The following is a 23,198-nucleotide window of genomic DNA, read 5'->3' as shown; positions in this document are numbered from 1 at the left end:
ACCTCATCACCTGGCCGTTGCAGAGGCTTCTCCACCAGCCTTCCCCAGCATGGCAAAAGACCACTCCGTCCTTTTGGTTTGCGCAGACCAGGCACATCTGCCTTTTCTCCCTTCCCCTCGCTTTCCCTCTTTCTCCCCATATTTATCCAAATAGCTCAGCTTCACAACATGCCAGAATCATCCCAGCACAGTTCTGCCCTTCATGGCGGGCCTAGCTGCCACGAACCTGGCTTGCCTTTCCACAGTGCCTCCTGACCTTCTCCCTGCCTGTGCCCTTGCGCTCCCTCCCTCTCCAACCACTGCAAGGCCACCCTCAGCAGCCACAGTGACCCTCTGCTCAAAGCTATCCATCCTTTCCCAACCTCTCCTCAACTGGACACCTAAGTCCTCAGAGTGCCTTGGTCAGGACCCTAGCTGCCCCTCACTGCCTACAACTTTCTCCAGTATCTCCTGTGCCCCAGCCACACTGGTCACCCTGCTGTTCTGGAGCACACTGAGCATGACCCTGCCGGAATCTCGGCACTGACTGTTCTTCCTGGACCACTCTTCCCTCAGATGTCTGAGTAGCTCTCTCCCTCGTCTCCTTTACTTCAATATTACCTCCTCAGGGTCCCCTACTATTTAAAATTGCAGCCCTTCACAGTCTGCCTTCCCTTTCCCTGTCTTGATTTCTTCTTCGTAGCACTGGGCATATTCTAATGCGCTATGTAATTTATAATGCTTATTTCTTATCTCTTCCCAATAGAAGGTAAGCTCTGCATAGGCAGAAATTTTTGCTTATTTTATTCACTGCTATATTTCAGGATCTAGAACTATGCCTGGAACACGAGAGATCCTCAGTAAATTAGTTTGTTAAGTGACAGTGGTGTGGCACGTGATTTTACGAAATGATTCCTCATAGAGAATTTGCCATATCTAGATTTAAAAAAATGGTCTACTGGCCTAGACCACCCATGGAAACATACACGTCATTTCAAAATAGCTGGCAGGAAACTTATCCATTGTGTCCTGTGGCTCTGGGAACCCTCCCAAGCATTTTTTACCAGCATTATCTTTTTATTCCAAGAGTCAACCCTGTGATGGGGGTCCACTTTTATCCTTATTTTGCAAATGGGGAAGTTGAGGCTCAGACAGGTTAAGAACTTGCTCAAGGATACAGCTAGTAAGCCACAAAATGAGAATTTGAACCTAAACTGGGAGAGTCCAAAGCTTTTGTGTTTAGCCAGTAAGTACACTGCTGACTCACAGAGTAGACCGCCTTAATGGTGCCTAACCTCTGCGGTATGCCTCTTTAAAGCTTAAAGCTGTGCTTCATACACTTTTAAAGATCTGTTTTGATTATACTAATATTACTGTGTTGTTTATTTAGTTAAGTGTTTCTGTTGGCATTTGTAGGAACATGTGCTCTTATCCCCATGAGCTTTTTAGATTTTTAGAACTTGTTGATCGCTTGGCTCTGCCAGTTCTTAAGCTGCTCAAAGGAATCCTGTAACTTCAAACACTCCCGCTGGCTCCCACTGGACTTTTAGATCCCTCTAGGGGCCCCTCTGAAGGCATTCATCACAGGCTGCCTCATTGTATTTATTCTACTGAATTCAAGTCAACGGGTTTCTTGAGTATCCCAAGAAAACAGGCTGCTGTCCAGGCTCTGCAGACAGGAGTTAGAGGCTACATGGTTCTTGCCCCTCAGGCTGTCACTGGAGCCAGCGAGAATACAGGAGCCCTGTGGAGCCACACGGAGCAGAGACACTCCTCCCAGGCACAGGAGCCAAGCTTGGCTGAGCCGGCAGTGGGATGAGCTTGTCTGGGGGCAGGGGTAGGGGACAGATGGCCCTCGGGAGGTGAAGCTGAGGTAGGCTTGAGGAAGTGTTGGGTTAGGGAGGCAGTGAAAGAGAGCCTGAGTCATATGCAGGGTGCGGTGACATGTGATGTGTTGGGGACACCATGTGAACCTGGTGTGGAGTGGGCAGTGCTGAGAAGAGGGTGACAGTGAAATGATTGCTTTCAAACTGTGCAGGGCTGGGGAGGAGGAAGTGAGGAGTCCATGACCCTTGTGGAGGGTTTGGAGGGAAGGGGTACATAACCAGTTTGAGACTGTGGTTCTGCAATAGAGTGGGGTGGGTGGGATCATGACCCATAGTGAGCGTGTATCCCCCTTTCCAGAGGAAACCTCTGCCCAGGGAAAAGCATTTCTTTATTCTTTTTTTTTTAACTTTAAAGAATTTAAGTTTTATGGTGCATGCTAATTTTACAGAATGGTGGATTTCGTTATGGCACTCAGTCATAATAATAATACTTCTCCTTGCTTCCCCTCCTTTCACCTGCTCCCCTCTTTCCCCTTCTTGAATCCTATTGGTCTCCTTTCTACTTTCATGATGCGTGCCCCCCCCCCCCCCGCCCCACCACATCCACCTAGCTTCCATAATGAGAGAAACATATGCTACTTCCCTTTCTTGTCTCTGGCTCCCTTCTCTTAACATGATGTTCTCCAGTTCCCTCCATTTTCCTGCAAATGCTATAATTTCATTCTTCTTTATGGCTGAATAAATCTCCGTTGTGTGTGTGTGTGTGTGTGTGTGTGTGTGTATATATATATATATATATATATATATATATATCACATTTTTCTTTTTTCATTCATCTGTGGATGGACACCTAGGCTGATTCCATAGATTCATCTGTGGATGGACACCTAGGCTGATTCCATAGCCTGGCTATTGTGAGTTGCATTGAGATAAACATGGGTATGCATGGATCTCTACCCTCTGCTGACTAATTCTTTTGAGTAAACACCAAGGAGTGGTCTAGTTGCTGGATCATATGGTAGTGCTAGCTTTAGTTTTTTGAGAAGTCTCCATATGGATTTCCGTTGTGGCTGGGTTAATTTACCTTCTCATCAATGGTGTATACACCTTTTCTTCACATCTTCACTGGTATTTATTTTTATTTGTATTCTTGATGATTGTCATTCCCAGGCAGACCATTTCGTACTCATATTCTGTGCCCTGGAGGGCTGGGTTTAGAGCAGACACTCAGTGAATACATAGAGTAAGTGTATGTTTACCTCATCCAACTTATTATTTCTGTAGGTTTTTCTTTTTTTTCATGGAGATTTTCTTTTGAGTAGAATGATTGGGACTAGGGGAAGATAGCAGAAAAGCTCTCTGATCTCCCACTGACTCTACCTGGCAGCTGTGGGCCACAGGCTTCAGTTTCTTTGCACATTGATCTACTCACTGTCAGATGAAAAATATTCCTCTTTCAAGCATTTTTTTTTTTAAATGTTTGACTGCTCTGGGCTGCTTCCTGGTCAGAAGAAACACATCTGGTAGAGGACTAATAATAGGAACAGGTATAGTAGGATTGTGGAAATGGAATCATTCAAGGCCAGAATGGTCAGGTATTTAGGTGACCAAGGCTACTAACTGTCCACAGAAGCAAAAGGTATCTCACAAAATAGGTAGATTTTCTTGAATCCTTGATCTTTTAATTTTTTTATAGTCAATTTATAAATTCAATTAGAAGCTGGGCATGATGGCACACACTTGTAATCCCAGAGGCTTGGGAGGCTGAGGCAGGAGAATTACAAGTTCAAAGCCAGTCTCAGCAACTTAGTGAGACCCTATTGTAATGCCAGATTCGTGGGACCCCAATAGACCTCCAGGAGCCGAATCCGATGCAATCACACAAGAGTCTTTATTGCAAGCTCGAGCCTGGACTCACAATCGTTCCTGACACAGCAGTCCCAGGGAGTAGTCCTGGTCCTTTGTTCAGTGAGATTTTATAGGTTTTTTTTTGGGATACTCTATGCGTCACAACATCACACAGCAAATCATTCCCTATCGCGGGAAAGTCAAACAAGAACTCTTAACATTGATTAGCACATTCACTGGTGGGAACAAGTTGGGTAGCGGTGATTGTTCAAAACAAGAGGGGGATTCATTTGAACTGATTGATTTAGGCCACGAGGGGTGTATGTGCCAAACTACATGGTTTCCCAACATGTTATCAACCACCATAAACTACTGGGGGGTCATCAGGCATCCCAGGTATTTTCCCTGTCTCATGCTGATTGGTGGTTGCTAGGGGGTTGCTATGGGTCCTCACCTAGCCTAACTGCGTCAGGGACACCTGGCGCCAAAGATCTCTCCTTTTATTTACAGACAAACAACTCAGCAGTGTGGGTATGTGCTTAGGGGTGCTCTGTGGGTTTTTCCAAGGATAAGGGTCACGCCCCCTTCCTTGAACAGGTTTTGCTCTGAGGTAGAGGCTGGTTTCTCAAAAGTGGAGTCACATCAGTTTCTCACTATCTCTAATGAAAAATAAGAAGGGCTGGGGATGTGGCTCTGTGGTTAAAGCACTCCTGGGTTCAATCCTTGGTACAAAAAAAATTAAAATAGAAAAAGATGTATAGTCTTTATAATATAATGAAAACAAAACCCAAAAAACAAAACAAAACAAAACAACAACAACAAAACCCCAAACCATCTACCATTAACTATTTGGAGGAATGGAAATAATTATGAATTTTTTTTGCATGGCTTAATTACAATATCTATTTTTAGTAGAAATTTGAACAATGTATGCTTCATTCTGTTGATGTTTATGGACTTATCTTCAGAGAAACTAAGGGAGGGAGGGAGGGAGGGAGGGAGGGAGAGAGAGAGAGAGAGAGAGAGAGAGAGAGAGAAAGAGCGAGAAAGGCCCCCTGACATTTTGCTATCTGTCTGCATTGGCAAGTTTATTAAGAAATAGAACTAAAATTAGCAAGAAGCAAATATTATCCACCAAGTGCAAAACATTATCCCTGGCCAAAAAGACTTGGCCTGGAACTTAACCCTAAAGTTGAGTCCATTTCTCCGTATGCTGAAAGCTGGTCTGTGTACCTGTTCTGTTGGTACCATTTTCTCAAAGTCTACACACTAATGAACTGGTGATTGTGGTTGGAATTGCCTTTTTATCTGCCTCAATCCAAGAGCCAACCATTTAAAACTTATTCAGAATTAAGAACCCATAGTAGTCAATAGAGAAACTACAGGTCTACATCATGCTCTACTGTATTTATTCTATTGAGTCCTTATTTTTCCTGGGAAAATGATGAACCCTTCCATTTTTGTATTGTTTCATAATTGAAAAAGTGCCTTTCATCCATTACCCCATGGCAATCAGCAATCTTCCTACTCTGTGAGGAAATCCAAGCTTCTGATATTTTCCTAAAGTCTCTTGGCTAGCACCTGACAGAATCCTGTCCAGTATCTTTCTATACTGACTCTTAGATCAGGATTTGCTCCCCCAAATCTATAAATTTTTATAAAACTGCAGCAAAGCTGCAAATGTAAGTAGGAAAATCAATAATGTTCTAATTTCTAACTACTTGATTCAAGCAGAAATCAATAGCACAAATTGAAATAAAAAGGCCGTTAACATTTATTGAACACTTATGTGCTTGGCATTATGAAGTACATGTGTTATCTTTTTAGATTTTCCTGATGACCCTGAGATGGAACATTATGTTCACTTCCAGTGTTACAGACGAGAAAAAGAACTTCTATGAGTTAACAAAAGACTAAATATTTATGCAGCTAGTGACTAGCAGAACTGTGTTCCAACCCACATTGGTTAGGTGCCAGAGATAAGGGCTTTCCCACTCTTTGACTCTCTAGGAAAGTCTAACAGAGGTTGTTTTTATATGACAAAGAACAGCAATAAACATTCATTGGGTGCTTCCTCTGTGCAGACAGAGCTGTCTGTTGTACATTCAATTTCTCTTTTTCTTCTTACAACAGATCGAGAAGGAGGAACAATTATTGCTCCTTTGATAGGTAGGATCCTCATAATCATCATTCCTGTGATTGCTAAAGATGTTGCTCATACAAAAAGGTGAAGTCTTCTCTCTCTGCTTCTTGACCACCATGTGAGCTGCTTCCCTCTGTCGCACTCATCCGCCATGATGTTCTGCCTCAACTTGAGCCCTGAGGAATGGAGGAGGCCTTCTACAGACTAAGACCTTTGAAACCATAGCCCTCTAATAAACTTTTCCTCCCCTAAAAAAAAAAAAAAAAAGAAAGAAAAAAGAGTGAAGTGTCTTGCCCAAGTCCTCAGGGTTAGTAAGTGGCAGATCTGGGATCTGAACCCAAATAACAGTTCTCCCAGAATTTGGGCACTTACTGTCCATCAAATGCACCAGGTTGTCCCTAGTTTTGATGAGTCTTGGAAGGTATGAGATGGGTCAGGATGCTGGGCCTCCCTAGGCATGTCAAAGGAACAATGTTAAGGCTTCCTGGACAAGCTAGTGATACACAAACTTTTCCTACAAGGAAAGGAAGAATTTAATAGGAACTTTCTATGAGCCCTTTGTCACAGAAAGAGTCTGTCTGGAAACCTACTTATTGGAACTTGAGCACTAAATATGCATCAAAGACTTGTCATTCTAAGGCAGGAGTTTGCATAAGTCAGAAGTTTGTTTACTCCCATGAGTCTGAATAAAGATCAAGGTTAGGTTAAATAGCTATTAATAACAGTTGGAGTTGAGTAAGAGAAAAAAACAAACCTCTGGGACTGGTTGCTTTAGTCTCTTCGATAGATGATCAGGCTAATACTTGCTACTGGTTTATTTTATATTATTATTATTGTTATTGGCTTCAGGTGCACCAAATTAAATCAGTCATAACCTTGGCTTGTAACACACTGTCTACACTCATCCCTGCTCCTTGTTTATGCTGATATTGTTCCAAGTAATTCTATTGTAAAGTGCAATTGAGATCACATTCCAATACACACTCCTGGGTTCTCTGGGTTTGGATCTACAGCTTGTGGGTGGAGTCTTTACCTACATTCTGGACACAAAACCTAGCAGGAGTGTTCCTGTACCCAGAATATGGTGGCACATGATCCTGCCAAGGACAGGAGGTTAAGTCTTCAGGGCAGAGTCAGTCACGGGCTTGGTGAGAACATAGTATTCATGACATCCTTTCCAAGTTCCAAGGAGATAAACAACTGATCATTTTCCAGGAAAACTGAGGCCTTGTTTCCAGGACCTGAGGATCTTCATAACCATATTTCTTCTGTCAGTTACAGAGCTGCTCCCCCTCTCACCCCTTCTCCTTGGCAGGGCCAGCTTGGGTGAGGGCAGCAGAGCTGCCTCTGAGGGGACACTTGGGAACTGCACTTTGCCCATGGCCCCCGGGGAGAGATCCCGCCACAGCCTGGAGGCTTAGTCATAGGGAGGAGTTCAGGTCCCCTGGAGAACATTCTCTTCCCAAACCAAGTCTGGCAAAACTTTCACATTTGTCTCTTTTCCTACTCACAACTTCTTCTTTCTGCTTCTATGGAAAACATTTGTTTCAACTTCCCTATTCCTTTTCAAAGTAAGTTTAATTTTGAAACGAATCAAGGCTGGGCACTTCATGTTTCCAGTGGTTAGGGTCACTCTAAATACCCTGCCTCTATCAAGGGCACCTGTTTTTTTTTTTTTTTTTTTAAATCTAATTTGGTAAGAGCATGAGCTCTGTAGTCATATCAACAATTTCAAGTCCTAACTCCAATATTCATTGACACATTTGAAAACCTTGGACAACATATTTAATTTTGCTAAATTTTAGTCTTTACCTATGAGCTAATGGTAACTATCTCATAAAGTTATTGTGAAGATCAATCCAGATGTCGTTGTACAACCTCTGTTGTGGCACTTGGCACTTGGTGAGCACTCCCCTTCATGGTGAATGTTAATTACTGATATCATTGTGAAACATGTTTTAATATATTCATGCTTTTATTTTTCTGGTGTGGATGTCCTAAAATAGGATTTCTGGATCCAACAGCATTTATTTGTGTGTTATGTACTTTAATATATGGTACCATACTCTCAGGAGAGTTTGCAATGCTTCACAATCTACTGTCAGGGAACAAGTGTAGCCGTCTTCATCAAACCTCACCATCATGGGAGAGTAAGGATCATTCCAATATTAGCCAGTGTGATGGGTAGAAATAGTTTCTCATCATTTTTTTTTTGGGGGGGTGGCAGGTACCAGGGATTGAACTCAGGGGCAACTCAGCCACTGAGCCACATCCCCAGTCCTATTTTGTATTTTATTTAGAGACAGGGTCTCACTGAATTGCTTATTGCCTCTCTTTTGCTGAGGCTGGCTTTGAACGCAGGATCCTCCTGCCTCATCCTCCTGAGCTGCTGGGATTACAGGCGTGTGCCACACCACCCAGTGGTTCCTCATCATTTTAGTTTGCCTTTTCCTGGCATCCAAGGAGATCAAGCATGTATACATAGATTTGGCCATTTTCAGACTCTCTTCTACTTCTTAACAAGCTAAGCCTGTTTCTAGCCTTTATCTATGGAATTTTGTAAATATTTCTATTTTTAATAAATGTGAGTAATTTATAAGAGCTCTTTATGAATTTTGAGGATATTGCCTATGTTCTCTCATTCTTTCCTCTTTGTTGTGATCTTTGGCTGTCTTGTCATTTGCATTTTTCATACAGACCAATGTAACCATGTTCCCTTTATGTTTTCTGAGTGTCCCATTGTTCATCACTTTTGAGAACTAAGTATTTATAGAAACAGTGCCGGGGACAGAGTGAACTAATGGTGTCTCCATCTCAGTGGGACCAGAATCACTGTGAGACTTTCTAACACTGTTTTCTTGGACCCAGTCACAGAGTTTCTGGAAGAGGGGCTTACACTTTTGTCCTTGGAAAAGGAGAGTCTCATTTTGGAGAGAAAAAAAAAAGTTCTTTTTAAAAGAAACTCTCAGCTGGACAACACATTGATAATTGTCAAAGCTGGGTGCGGGCACAGGAGGGTTCTTTGTGCTGTTTCTATTGTTCTCCCCACTTTTGGATATGTTTGAGAATTGCCAGAAGCAGCTAAAAAAACCAAAGTTTCTGAGAGCTCAGAGAACAAATCAGAGTTGCTTCCTTAGGCAGAGCTGGCCAAGAAGCAGAGGTGTTGCATTAAATCGATGTGTGAGGTCCATGCCTCATGCTGGTGGTGTTGGGCAACGAGTCAGGCTGCCTGGTGCCAGCGCTGGGCCAGAGCCTGGGGAGCCGGCCAGGACTATGTGCCACCCTGGACCCTGGGCCAGTTCTCATCCCAGTGGTTTCACAGCTGCTCTCTCAGTTCTGTAGGACTCCATGGAGAGGCAAGTCCCTGGGTTTCTGTTTGTTGAGGAGACAAGTCAAGAAGAGAAGTCATTCTTCAAGTTTCTCTCCCAGGAGACAAGAGCAGATGGAGGTAGTGGTGGGGGTTTTGATGGTCAGTAAATTAGAAGTGAGCCTCTTTCCCATCATACTGGCCTCTCTTTCCCTCTGTTGAAAATCCTTTGTCGAGAGAGAAAGAAAGATGGCAGATTAGAGGAAGGCTGCATTCCTAGTTGCTCTGTGGCTTGAGATTCAAGCAGCAGGAGTACTGCTTCTCAGCAAGGTGGGATTTCACTAAACTTCATTATTGGACAGTCAGAGCGTCTCAGAGGCTCAGAAATTTGGGTGCATGGAATGTTGGAGCCAAGTCGGCCCTGCAGCAGAAACAGTGGCAGGGCCATTGGTTCACCTCAGAGGGAACGGAGAACCCAGAAAGAAATACAATGGACAGATTTGGCACGAAAACCTGAGATCAGAAAAGCAGCCTGCACTTAGAGGATCCAGAGGCTGCATTGTGAACTGTTTGAAAAGTGCTGTTTCTCAACTGGCCATGGAGAGTGGAGGTGGCAGCCATCTTGAGGAGGCCAGGCTGCAGGAGCCGGGAGGTCACAGCAAACTCTGCCACACTGTCCTGGCAAGCACCTGCCATGCGGCCTAGGATGTACCTAGCATAATGTGAGTGAAACAGGCACAGAAAAGACTGTATCCAGGTGGATTCAAGTTGGTTAAGTGAAAGGGAGCCCAACTAGCTTTTCCTTTGAGTCTGGTGGCTCATGTGACCAGCTGAAGTGGGTTGGGAATCTGAACAGGCGGTTGTGAATATACTCAGAGGCTAAGCCTGGAAGGACTGTGTCTGTGGGCAGCAGAGTGGGTAAAGGATTGGCTCCCCTGCCCGACAGGTAGAATTCTTGGGAGGCTCCTGAGATTCAAACTCCTGCCAGAGATCATCAACTGCTGGGCTTAGGGGTGTGTTGATTTAATCTCTCCAGAGCAGATACCACCCAACAAAACCCCTGAGGTCTGATGAGACCTAAGCCTCAGTGGCCAGAACTTCTCCCACAGAACTCTGCAGCAGCCCCATCTGGGAGTGCACACATCTGGTCTGAGCAGAGCTTCACCTGACAGTATTTCTCACTGCATCTTACCTTATACTGATGGGAAGGGAAGCTGGGAATTATTTCAACCAGATTCAGTCTGAACCATTCCAACTGGCAACTCAGTAACACACAAAAAGAAAGAGGTTAACAACCCCCAGTCCCCTCCCCACTCAGTACATAGTCCATGGAAAGAACACTTGGGCATAGGCAGTGACCATCCATTCTCATCAATTGTTTTGACCACTTCAGTAGAGACAATTTCTTCATTTTTCATTAAGAATCATTCTTTATTTTTTTTTTCTTTCTTTCATTTTTTTTCCCACTTAAATGTAGTTATTTTTCCTTTCCCTGTCTTTTGTGGGTTAAGAATTTTTGGTTTGTTTCATTTGTTTGTTTCACTTGTTTCTATTTCTCTTTTCTCCTGTTACCAGCCAAATTCTCGTTTTCTCTTTTTCTCCCCTTTTCCTTTGTTTTTACTATTTTCTCTTCCTTCCTTATAAGCATCACCTGGTATATCTCTTTTGCATTCTCTGTTCATTTTTTTTAAATTGTAAACTCTCTTCTACCTTCCTACCACATTCTCTTCTAAATGAACTATATATATATTTTTTTACCAATTTTTAAGGACTGGTTTATATAATCCCTGCCCCCAACATTCATGCTATTACAATTAATATTGCTGTAGATAACATAGTTGACACCTCTTGTTTGCTTCAATGCTAGATCTAGTTCATGGTTACTTATTGTTTTTGCTGTTGGCAATTGATGACCTCCCTATGCCTATGGTTTTTCTTTTCTTTCTTTCTTTCTGTGTGTGTGTGTGTGTGTGTGTGTGTGTGTGTGTGTGATTGTGTGTGTGAATTAAATTGTAGATATTATAATAGGAACAAGGTGTTAATTTTAATGCTGTGGATTGTTTGCAGTGGTTATTGCTATTGTTTGTTTCCCTCTATTCTGTGAGATACCGGGAACCTACAGGGACACTATAAGTTCACAGGGGAGGGACTCTTCTGCTGAACTAAAATCAACATAAAGATAGCATACCTTGCTCCACACACAAAGTAAGACACTAAAACTCCAGCTATACTTTAATACGAAGAATAGAAGAGACAAAAACTCAAACTAACAACCACGCCTAGAATAAAAAGAGCTGGGGTGGGCCCTCGGTTCCACTCATGGACATCCACTGCTACAGCAAAAACAATTAACACAAAGGCTGTGGCTATCACACCAATGAGGGGGTCTCAGTCTAGATCACTCTAGACACTTTGACAAGTGAAGGCTGTGCCCTATAGAGACCCACACATAAGAGTTGAAGAGGAATCCATTTCAACAGATGCATAAAACCAGCACAGGAACACAAGAAATATGAAAAGCAGGGTAACAAGGCATCTCCCAAAGTTCATAATTCACCAGCAACTGACCCCCAAAATATAGAGGTGGATGAAATACCAGATAAATAATTCAGAAGAACGATTATAAAAATCAACAAATTCTAAGAAAACACAGAAAGACAACTGAATAAATTAAGAAAGTCAATAGAGGAAGTGAATGATAAATTCATGACTACTAATCTGGCCTTACAGAACTTACCTAAAGAAGTATCTACTCATGGCCTGGGTTTGTAGGTCAGTGGTGGAGCAATTGCCTAGCATGTGTGAGGCACTGGATTCAATCCTCAGCATCACATAAAAATAAATATAATAAAGGTATGTGACCATCTATAACTAAAAATATTTTTTAAAAAGAAGTATCTACCCAGAAGAAATAAACAAACCCCAGGGTTCACAAAAGAAGAAATCTCTTTTAAGAGTAGCTAAGCAAATGAGAAACAGGACCAAATTAAAGATTATCAATACATCAAAACGGCAGGAATTCATAAACATCTCTCTATAATAATATTGAACATAAATGGTCTCAACTCTCCAATTGAAAACATAGGCTGGCAGAATGGATTGAAAAATAAGACCCAACTGTATGTCATTTGCAATAGAAGCCCCTTACAGGCAAAGATAGACAAAGACTGAAAGTGAAAGGATCAAAATTGATATACCATGTGAATAGAGCCCAGAAACAAAAGGAGTACCTACTCTCATATCTGATGAAGTAGACTTCAAACCAAAATTAATCCCAAGAGACAAGGTCACTTCATATTGGTAAAGAGAACATTCTTCTTGTTGAAGAAGATATAATAATAATAAACACTTATGCCCCAGATGTAGATGCAACTAATTACATAAAAGAGACACTATTCAAATTGAAACCTCAGATAGCTCCAGTACAATTAATTATACTGGGTGATTTGAATACACCTCTCTCCCCATTAGACAGGTCATCCAGAAATAAACTCAGTAAAGACTCTTGGTACCTGAAAAATATTATAAATCAAATGGACCTAACAGGCTTCTGTAGAATATTTCATCCAACAACAGCTGAATATACTGTCTTCTCAGTGGCTCATGACACCTTCTTTAAAATAGACCAGATTCTAGGCCACAAAGCAACTCTTAGCAAATACAAAAGATTGATACAATTCCTTGCATTTATCAGATCCTAAAGGAATGAAATTTGAAATCAATGTTATAATTAAAGCTTCATCTCAGGGTTTCACAAACTGACTTCCAGACCACTCACGTATAATTGAATCAAGCCTTTATTGAAGCACACCAGTGGCGGCTGACCAGAACATAAAGCTGTTCCCCTGATCAGCCCTGAACAATTGCAAGGGCACTCCTTATAAGCCTGAAAACCGCAAAAGGGATGTTCAGGGGGTCTAGCCAATGCAAGCAAGCCAGGTTACAGAAGTGGGACAGTGCAGTCAAGCGGAGGGAAGCCTAACCAATCACAGTTACCCCAGTCACCCCAGTTACAGAAACAGAGCCCCGTTACCCTAGTTACAGAAACAATGCCTCATTAGGTAGTTCCGTGTTCTTAAAGGTTTCTATAGCAAAAGGAAAAGAACATCTTGCTCCAGTCATGACCCTTCTACTTGGCATGGTTGTTTTACAGGATGAAGTCATAAAACAAAATGGAGTCACATTTGCTCCTACTATCACATCAACATAACAAAACCCTACAGAAACTATACAAGCACATGGAGATTGAACAATACACATTTGAATGATGAATGGGTGATAGAAGAAATCAGGGAAGAAGAAATTTCAAAAATTCTTAGACTCAAACAAGAAAAGTGATACAACATACCAGAAACTCTGGGACACTATGAAGGCAGTTCTAAGAGGAAAGTTTTTATATATGAGTGCCTTTATAAGAAAAATCAGAGCTGGGCATGGCGGCCCATGCCTGTAATCCCAGCAACTCAGGAGGTTGAGGCAGGAGGATTTCGAGTCCAAAGCCAGTCTCAGCAATGGCAAGATGCTAAACTATTTATTCAGTGAGACCCTGTCTCTAAATAAAATACAAAATATGACTGGGGATGTGGCTCACTGGTTGAATGCCCCTGAGTTCAATCCCTAGTACTCCCCCTCTGCCAAAAATAAAGAAAATTGGAGAGATCCCAAGTAAACAGGCTAATGATGCATCTCAAGGCCCTTGAAAAAGAAGAACAAGCCAATTCTAAAACAAGTAGATGAAAGGAAATAATTAAGATCAGAACTTAAAACAATGAAATTGAGAATAAAATAAGAACAAAGGATCAATGAAACAAAGTTGATTTTTTGAAAATATAAACAAGATTGATAAGTTGTTATGGTTTGGATGTGAGATGTCCCCCAAAAGCTCATGTATGAGTCAATGAAAGAAGGTTTAGAGGAGAAATGATTGAATTGTGAGGGCCTTAACCCAATCAGTGAATCAGTCATCTGATGGGATTAACTTTGTGGTGATTGAAGGCAAGTAGGGAATGGCTGAAGGAGGTCTGGCAGTGAGGGTGTGGCTTTGGGGTATATATTTGTATTTAGCAAGTGGAGATCTCTCTCTCTGCTTTCTGATCATCATGTGAGCTGCTTCCCTCCACCACACTTTTCCACCATGATGTCCTGCCTCACCTTGAGCCCAGAGGAATGGAGCCTACAGTCAATGGACTGAGACCTCTGAAACAGTGAACCCCCAAATAAAAATTTTCTCCTCTACAATTGTGCTGGCTGGGTCTTTTAGTCACAGTGGCAAAAAACAAAAACAAAAAACTGACTAAAACATAAGTCAGACTAACCAAAAGAAAAAGAGAGAAGACCTAAATTAATAATATTAATAAATTAGAGACTAAAAAGGAGAAATCACTTGAGACATCACAAAAATCCAATGGATCATTAGGGACCATTTTGAAAACTTATGCTCCAGTAAACTGGAAAATCTAGAAGAAATGGATACATTTTTAGACACATAAGATCTGCCAAAATTTAATCAAGAAGACATACAAAACCTAAACAGACCAACAACTTGTAATGGAATAGAAGCAGCAATAAAAAGCCTTCCAACAAAGAAAAGCCCAGGACCATATGGATTCTCAGCTGAATTTTATCAGACCTCTAAAGAACAACTAATGCCAATACTCCTTAAATTATTCCATGAAATAGAAAGGGATGGAATACTTCCAAATTAATTCTATGAAGCAAGTATCACACTCATGCCAATACCAGATAAGGACACATCAAGGAAAAAAAGATAGATCAATATATCTAATGAGCTTAGATGTAAAAATTCTTAATAAAGTATTAGCAAATCATGTTCCATAACATATTAAGATTATATATCATGACAGTCTTTGGTTTTATCTGAGATGCAAAGATGGTTTAACATACACAAACAATAAATGTAATTCATCATATGAATAGGATTAAGGACAAAGATCACTTAGTCATCTCAATAGATGGCAGAGAAAGCCTTCAACAAAATTCAGCACCTGTTCATGATAAAAACACAGAATAAACTAGGGATAGAAGGAGCATACCTCAACATTTTAAAGGCTATTTATGAAAAAGCCAGAGCCAACCTTTATTTGGGGGTTCACGGTTTCAGAGGTCTCAGTCCATAGAAAATGGGGAAAAAAATGAAAGCATGTACTTTAAAATCTGGAACAAGTCTACTCTCACCACTCCTATTTAATATAGTGCTAGAAATTCTATCCAGAGCAATTAGGCAAGAGAAGGAAATAAAAGGGATAAAAATAGAAAGGAAGAAGTCAAATTATCACAATTTGCTAATGATATGATCCTGTATTTAGAAGATCCAAACAAAACAAAACAAACAAACAAAAAAACCACAAACAAACAAACTCCACCAAAAGAGTGCTAGAGGTTTTTGGCAAAGCATATGTTAGAGAAAAGACAGCCTTTTAAACAAATAGTCTGGGGAAAATGTTTGTCCTTATGTAGAAGAATGAAACTGGACCCTTATCTCTCACCCTGCACAAAATCAATGCAAAGTGGATAAAAGATCCAGGAATAAGACCAGAAACTATGCAACTCCTAGAAGAAAATGTAGGGCCAACACTCCAATGCATAGGCACAGGCAACAACTTTCTCAATAGAATACCCAAAGCTCAGGAAATAATGCCAAAAGTTAACAAATGGAATGGCATCAAATTAGAAAAAACTTCTTAACAGCAAAGAAAACAATTAAGAATGAGAAGAGAGAGAACCTATAGAATGGAAGAAAATCTTTGCTAGCTACTCTTCTGTCAGAGGATTATATCTAGAATACACAACTCAAAAAATTAAAATAAAAAATCTGAAAACCCCAATTAATAAATGGGCAAATAAAAATTGGTGCAACCACTATGGAAAGAAGTATGGAGATTCCTCAGAAAACTTGGAATGGAACCACCATTTATCCATTATCCCACTCCTCAGTACATGCCCAAAGGACTTAAAATCAGCATACTACAATAACATAGCCACATCAATGTTTATAGCAGCTCAATTCACAATAGTCAAGCTATGGAATCAACCTAGGTGCCCTACAACAGATGAATGGATAAGGAAAATGTGATATACATACACAACAGATTATTAGTCAGCCATGAAGAAAAATGAAATTATGGCATTTGCCAGTAAATGGAAATGAAATAAGCCAGTTCCCCCAAAATTAAAGGCCAAATGTTCTCTCTGATATGTGGATGCTAGCCCACAACAAAGGAGGGTAGGAAGGGGGAAGAATAGAAGTTCATTGGATAAAACAAAGGGGAATGAAGGGAAGGAAGGAGTGATGGGAATAGCAAAGGGAGTAGAATGAATCGGATATAACTTTCCTATGCTCACAAATGACTTATTTGTGACCATTATGTTAAGTGAAATAAGTTTCACACCATCAGTGAAGCCTCACATCATGTACAACCACAAGAATGGGATCCTAACTAGAATAGTTATATTCCATGTATGTATGATGTATCAAAATACACTCTACTGTTTATGTTTATCTAAAAAGAACAAATAAAAAATGGGCAAATGAATTAAATAGATATTTCTCAAAAGAAGAAATATAAATGGCCAACAAATATGTGAAAAATATGTTAAACATCTTTAGTAATAAGGGAAATGCAAATCAACACTACACTGAGATTTTATCACACCAGTCAGAAGGGCAGTCATGAAGAAACAAACAATCATCAATGCACAAGGTCAATCTGGGATGCCTTACTCAGGCTTTCCCAATCCCTGTCCTCAGTGCTTTCAAAATACTGCTCAAAAAGGCTACTAGGAGGAAGCCCAGTGGTCAACACAAAAGCACACAGGTAATCAGGCAATTAATCACCACTGTAAGAGGAATCAAGTCATGAACAAACAAAAGAGGAGTTGGGTTTCCTATGGGAAACCCCAAGAATGCCAGGAGGAAGAGCATTTTTGGAACATTCTCATCAGAACTCTTGGAAAGATTCATACATCAAAAGCAAGTTGCTATTGAAAAGGAAAATCAGAAAATTAGAATTCCAAGAAGTGAAATCTTGACAATTTAATTATCAAAATTAATTTCAAAATTCCGGGAAGTCTAATAAATAGAATAGATGAAGCAAGGACTGAATTAGTGCTGGGGAAGAGAAAGTTTGGAGGATAAAAAAAAAAAAAAAGCAATCTTCCAAAAGGCAGAGACAGGAAGTAAAGAGAGGAAAAAGGTGAGGAAAGACTGAGAAAAGGCCTGGACAGTTCACCTTCCCACACGATGCTGGAAAGAATACAGAAAGAGGACATAACTTTTTTTTAACCTTAATTTATTTGTGTATTTTTATGTGGTGCTGAGGATCGAACCCAAGGCCTCCGCACATGCTAGGCGAGTGCTCTACCCTTGAGCCATAATCCTAGCCTGGACATAACGTTTTACCAAACAGAGGAATGAAAGTCTTGAGATTGACAGGGCTCACACAGAGACATACTGATGAGATCTGTAAGGATAAAAAGAATATCCTGACACAGAAGATTGTCTGTGAAGAGACCCAAGTCAAATTTAATCAGACTGACCTCAGCAGCACTGGATGTTACAAGACAATGGATAAGCTGGGGTGTAGCTCGGTGGTACATGCATGAGGCTCTGAGTTCAATCTCATGAAGAAAGGAAGGAAGGAAGGAGGGAAGGGAAGGGAAGGGAAGGGAGCAAGTTCCAGATTTGGAGGCAAATGACTTGAACATAGAAATATATGCCAGTTGGATTAAATGTAAAAATATTTCAGACACAAGCAAAGAATCAGAAGCTTGTCTTCTATATGCTATTTCTAGAAGAGTTACTTAGAGATATACTGGGAGATGAGCAGAAAAGGAATCCAAGAAGGAAAAAAACTGGGGCTCTAAGAACCTAACCTAGTAAGACAATGACAAGAAATACCAAGATGACAGTTGCTCTGAGTGCCTCAGTAGAACTGAGTCCAAATTAGAAAGGAAGTCAGAGGCTCCATGGAAACACTATTCAGGAAGATGGTGGGTGACATTAGATAAATCATGAGATAAAGATCTCATCTATCCACATACCGTCTGCCAAGAATAAGATGGTGGCATTAAAAAATATTTTTTTCAACAGAAAGAGAATGGTCACTAGATGTTCAGGGAAATCAAATTATAAGAAAGTCATGTTCTAAATATGAAGAAAGTTAGATTTTGAGCAGTTAATGGTGTATGAGAAATAGTGCCGAATCTTCTGAATTAGATAAAGTCTGTTTGAGTTTATATTGGGTACTTGTCATACACAATTCTCTGTGCTGAGCGTGTTTGATTTCTTTGTAGAGCTGAAGAGATTGGGTCTGGGGGCACTCAGGATGTACTTTACTGAACCACATCCCCAGCCCCTTTTAAATTTTATTTTGAGACCAGATCTCACTAAGTGGCTCAGGTTGGTCCAGAACTTTCATCCTCTTGCCTCAGCCTCTGAGCAGTTGGGATTATAGGTGTGAGCCACTGTGCCCTATGTAAATTCATTTTTTTAAAAAAAATTTATTAGTTATCAATGGACCTTTGTTCATTTATTTGTTTATATGTGGTGCTGAGAATTGAACCCAGTGCCTCACACATGCTAGGCAAGCGCGCTACCACTGAGCCACAATCTCAGCCCATAAATTCATTTTTTAAGGAAATGTCCTTTTTCTGATAGCCCGCAGAGATTTGCCTTTTGAATGTGCCCGCCTACAGGATTTTTAGTTTCTCTGGGGCAAGGCTGAGCGTCTCCACCACTTTTGTTCTCTTGGTCCAGCTTAGCCCAGTCCTTACTGGGGTCAGGAGGGCACCCTGGGCAGACGCAGCACCCCTCTGCTCCCCATTCCCTTTCATAGACATCCTGTATGGGGTGAGGGACAAGGGAAAGTAGCAGGTCCAACTTGGTTAAGCACGGTGGTGAGAACCCACACGTTAGGAACTTAAAGTCCTCTACACCAACCATTAGACTTCTGAATTTGCAGTAAGTAAAAATGAAAGGCCTGAGTACTTCAGTGTTGAATCAGTCCAATCACAAAAATAATCAAACAGCAGAAATAAACACAGAGCCTCTTCCCATGCGTAGTAAGTGCTTTGCTGGGCTTTGTGTTCCTGCCATGATGCTCTGTCTCACCACAGGCCCAAAGCAATGGGGCCAATTGATTATGGGCTCAAACCCCCCAAATTCTGAACACAAATAAACTTTTTTTTCTTATAAATTAATTGTCTCAGGTATTTCATCATGGTGTTGGAAAACCAACTAATATAAGTAGAGAGGGAGACAGGAGAAAATGAAGGGAGGACCTTGTTTTCAAAGAGGATGAAACCCTGGAGGCAGGAAGTGCTTCCAGTGCCCAAGGAGTCAGGCCCTGGGAAGCAGGTCTGTACTTCAGGTTGCTTTCTCTGCCCCCGAATCTTGACATTATCCTTGACTTTGTCTCCAGGTTCTGCTTCAGCATCTTTATTCCAAAGAAACAAGGCTTTTAAAAACATTTTCATAGGCCCTGGCTTGCTTACTATGAGAAGGCAAACACATTAGAATGCAGCTACTTTCCAAATTAAGTAGGATTTTTTTGGTAAATACTTTTGATGGGATGTTATATTGAATCATATGAAATTGCCATTTAGCAAGGTCGACAAATGGCCTGATATTAGCAATTTCATATGGTTCAACCTAATGACTTTGCTTTTGAAATCGTTTGGCCATAAGTGCTGCATTTAATTTACAGTTTGCTATGATTTCTCAGCAACCATTATGGAATTTATATGAAAAGAAAATTCTAACCTACAGATTGTGATTAGAGATAATGATATTATAAATGTTCATGAATACCACATTTAACAATTAATGGAGTTGACATAATGTGGCATCTCTAAACATTCCAGTAAACATTTATTCACGAGGATCTGAGTTGTCTTCATTTTGGAGCTGTTGGAAGTTAGCTTCCCAGGAAGCAGGTCTCTGAGACAGATTCGCCCACCAGCAGCTGGGGGAATAAACTTTTCAGTCCTATGGGCATCTGGAGGGCAAAGCAGAGTATCCATAATTGCTGCCCCTCCCCTTTTTAAGTTTCTGCTAGCCTCCCAGCCCTGGATCTAAAGGAGCCAAGAGATCAAAGCCCTGCTGAACGGAGCTGATGGGACTTGTGGCATTAGTTATGAAGGGAAAGACTTTCATATAGCCTCTAGAGGAACAAGAGGGTGTTGGGCAGGGTGAGGCTCACTGGTGGATGTCAAGGAGCACTACTGTAAAGAAGCCAGAAATCCTACCTGTTTACCCGCCTCCTACCCCGGGGTCAAGTTTAAATTCCTGACTGGTAGGTCATGGCCTTACTTTGAACCTTGGGGAAGGTGCAGGACCTGGTGACTGCCATCTCTCCCTCCAGCCTCAGGGCTCAGTTTAGCCATTTTAGTGACCCACTGGTGTTTTGAAGCTCACCTCAATGGCTCCAAAGTGTAGCAAAATCAAGGTCACAGTTCACTGTTGGAAGTGAGTTCCAAAACTACTCAGATTTTAATTAAGCCATCTATGAATTTTCTCTTGTTTCTTTGCTTCATGTCCTGACTGTTGGTGGGGGCAGACAGCAAAGATGAGATCCAAGCCAGGCTGATTTATAAAGAATCATGCCTATCTCTCCTTCCCCTCTCTCATGACCCTGTGCAGGCATGGTTATGGCTGGGACACTGTATTTCATTACTAAGCTGCAGCAAATGAAAGAAAGAAAGAAAGAAAGAAAGAAAGAAAGAAAGAAAGAAAGAGAGAGAGAGAGAGAGAGAGGAAGGAAGGAAGGAAGGAAGGAAGGAAGGAAGGAAGGAAGGAAGGAAGGAAGGAAGGAAGGAAAGGGGAGCGGAGCCCCAAATTAGAGAACCAATGGCTTAATCACAAGGACCCCTGTACCTGCTTTGCTGAATATCTACTAACATTGCACCTATGCAGACACTGGTGTGGCCCCTGTGCAAGGATGACATGGAAACTTGGAATGCATTCCATATTTTCTTCAGGGTTGTTGAAAAAGTTCTGAAGATTAATAGTGATGATGGTTGCACAGTGTGAATGTACTTGTGGCCACTGAACTGTACACTTAAAAGGACTAAAATGGTAAATCTTATGTTACATATGCTTTACCACAATTTTTATTTTAAAAGCAAAAAAACACAGCCCAAAGGGATGGAGAGCTGAAAACATTATAGATAGGAAGTAGACATCTATGAAGTAAAAGTCACATGATTCATGAAATAAATCACAGGCAAATGAAAAACAAATATTAAAATCCAAACACAAGCTCTCAGACATGATATTAACCTGATATAAGTTCAGAGTAGTGGAAAGAGCAAGCTCAGATATCTCCTGGCTTCAAAGTCCAACTGTGCCACTTACTAACTGTGTGAACTTGGATAAGACACCTAAACTCTGTAACCTGTTTCCCTTACATATAAAATGAAAGTAATGACATCATATTCACAAACTTATTAGAAGAATTAAACAAGATAGCATGGGCAAGGCATTTAGCATTGTTGCTGGCTCCTAGTAGGTCCTTTTCTCATGTCTTTTCTTCCTGGTTCAGCATTAAAAGATTGCAAATACAATATTTTGTGGAATATAGAAACTAACTTGGAAAATAATCAAGATAAAATAAAAAACCAAAAAATACAGAGGCAGTTTTTGGATAATAGCTTTTGGCAGAGGCAGACCAGGTATAGCAAAAACAGTAAATTGTCGAAAAAGATTTTTAAAAACACTAGCTGTAGGGTACTGGCCTAACTGCTGTGATTAAGAAACCTTTGTCATTCCTGTGCAAGGATGACATGGAAATTTGGAATGCAAGATGGAAGTCGATTTTCCTCTGTAGAAGAGTTCAGAAATAAACTGCAGAGGCAGCAAGGCACCTCCTCTGCCCTCAACACAAGATTTTCATCTTTGGGTCCAATGTGTTATTGTAGACCTGGCCTCATCTAGGTAGCAGGGAGGGTAGGGAGGCATGGACATTTTAAGAGCATAACTCAGAAATGGCCTAAGTCACTTCATTTCCACCCACATTCTGTTGGCCCAATCCATGCAGGAAAGGAAACTGGGAGAAGTGAACCCAGCTGGTGGGCATGATTTTAGCTAGATTTCAGGATTCTGTTATTCAATATGAGGAGAATGCATGTTGCTGGAAAAAGAGCCATCCCTGTCATGACCCATGGTTCTCTAGTCTATGACCACAGGCTTTCCAAAGGAGTGCAGCCACATAAAGCCCAGTTTCCTGCTTATTAATTTAGTCAGTAAATACTTACTACTTGCTAAGTGCTGGGCACCGTTCAATATGTTGCCGATACAGCAGACTGCAAAACAGACGAGGTTCCTGAGAAAGCCATGTTCAGCAGGCAGAGAAAGTAAACAAGAAATCAGAGAAAACATTGGATACCAGTAAGTGCAAAGATGGAAATGAAGGGGGCAGAGGAGCAAGGGACTTGGTGGCTGCTTTGGTTGAGTGCTTAGGGTGCCTCTTCCTGAGGAAATGACGTGTACATTGAAACCAGAATGACGGAGTTGCCTGGCATCTCAACAGCATGAAGCAGTAAATGCCAGCTGGGGGAACTGCATGGTGGAAGTTCTGATGGTGCAAAGATCTTGCGGGTTTTGTGGTGTGGAAGGGCTGGTGTGGCTGGATTCAGTGGGAGATGGGAGAGAAGACATGGAGGGAAACAGAAGGCAGCCAGGAGCAGACTTTGGAAGCATGGGAAACTGGTCCTCTGGCATTTTCCAGCATTGAGCACATTATTTGCAAGGTAGGAACTCAAATGAGTACTAAATAAATAAACTAAGATAAAGACCCGAGGCTGTTGACATCTACAGATCTCCTCTGCTCTGCCAATAGAATGACTCTCTGCACATCCTGTACACACCCTTCCCTCCTGTTTCTCAGAACCTCTTATAAGATTGCTCTCAGTGTCTTTGATGGTCCAATGTCCCCTTGTTAAAAATGGCCTTAGGAAAGGAACTTGGGGAGAGGGCAGGTATCTGAATAAAGCAACTGCACCTGCTCTTTGGCTTTCTCTACTCTGTTAAACAGCTCCAGTCCTCTTAATTTCTCTTCCTGTGGTTTTGCAAATCTGG

General features: G+C 41.2%; 1 long non-coding RNA gene across 3 annotated transcripts; it reads right to left on the bottom strand.

Moving 5' to 3' along the window:
• Positions 1 to 5,403: 5,403 nt before the first annotated feature.
• LOC125611388 lies at positions 5,404 to 22,580 on the bottom strand. 3 transcript variants are annotated; one of them, XR_007341575.1, is made up of 2 exons: positions 22,376 to 22,580; positions 5,404 to 10,365 (listed from the first exon to the last, which is right to left on the bottom strand). It is a non-coding gene; the product is annotated as an uncharacterized LOC125611388 (long non-coding RNA). The 3 variants fall into 3 exon arrangements; XR_007341573.1 differs by having other exon boundaries at positions 5,404 to 9,330; XR_007341574.1 differs by lacking the exon at positions 22,376 to 22,580 and having other exon boundaries at positions 5,404 to 9,330; positions 10,296 to 10,608.
• Positions 22,581 to 23,198: the final 618 nt, after the last annotated feature.

Source organism: Marmota marmota, unplaced genomic scaffold, assembly GCF_001458135.2.
Source record: "Marmota marmota marmota unplaced genomic scaffold, marMar, whole genome shotgun sequence".
NCBI lineage: Eukaryota > Metazoa > Chordata > Mammalia > Rodentia > Sciuridae > Marmota > Marmota marmota.
The sequence above is the reverse complement of the archived record's forward strand: the minus strand, read 5'-3'. Positions and strand labels throughout refer to the sequence as shown.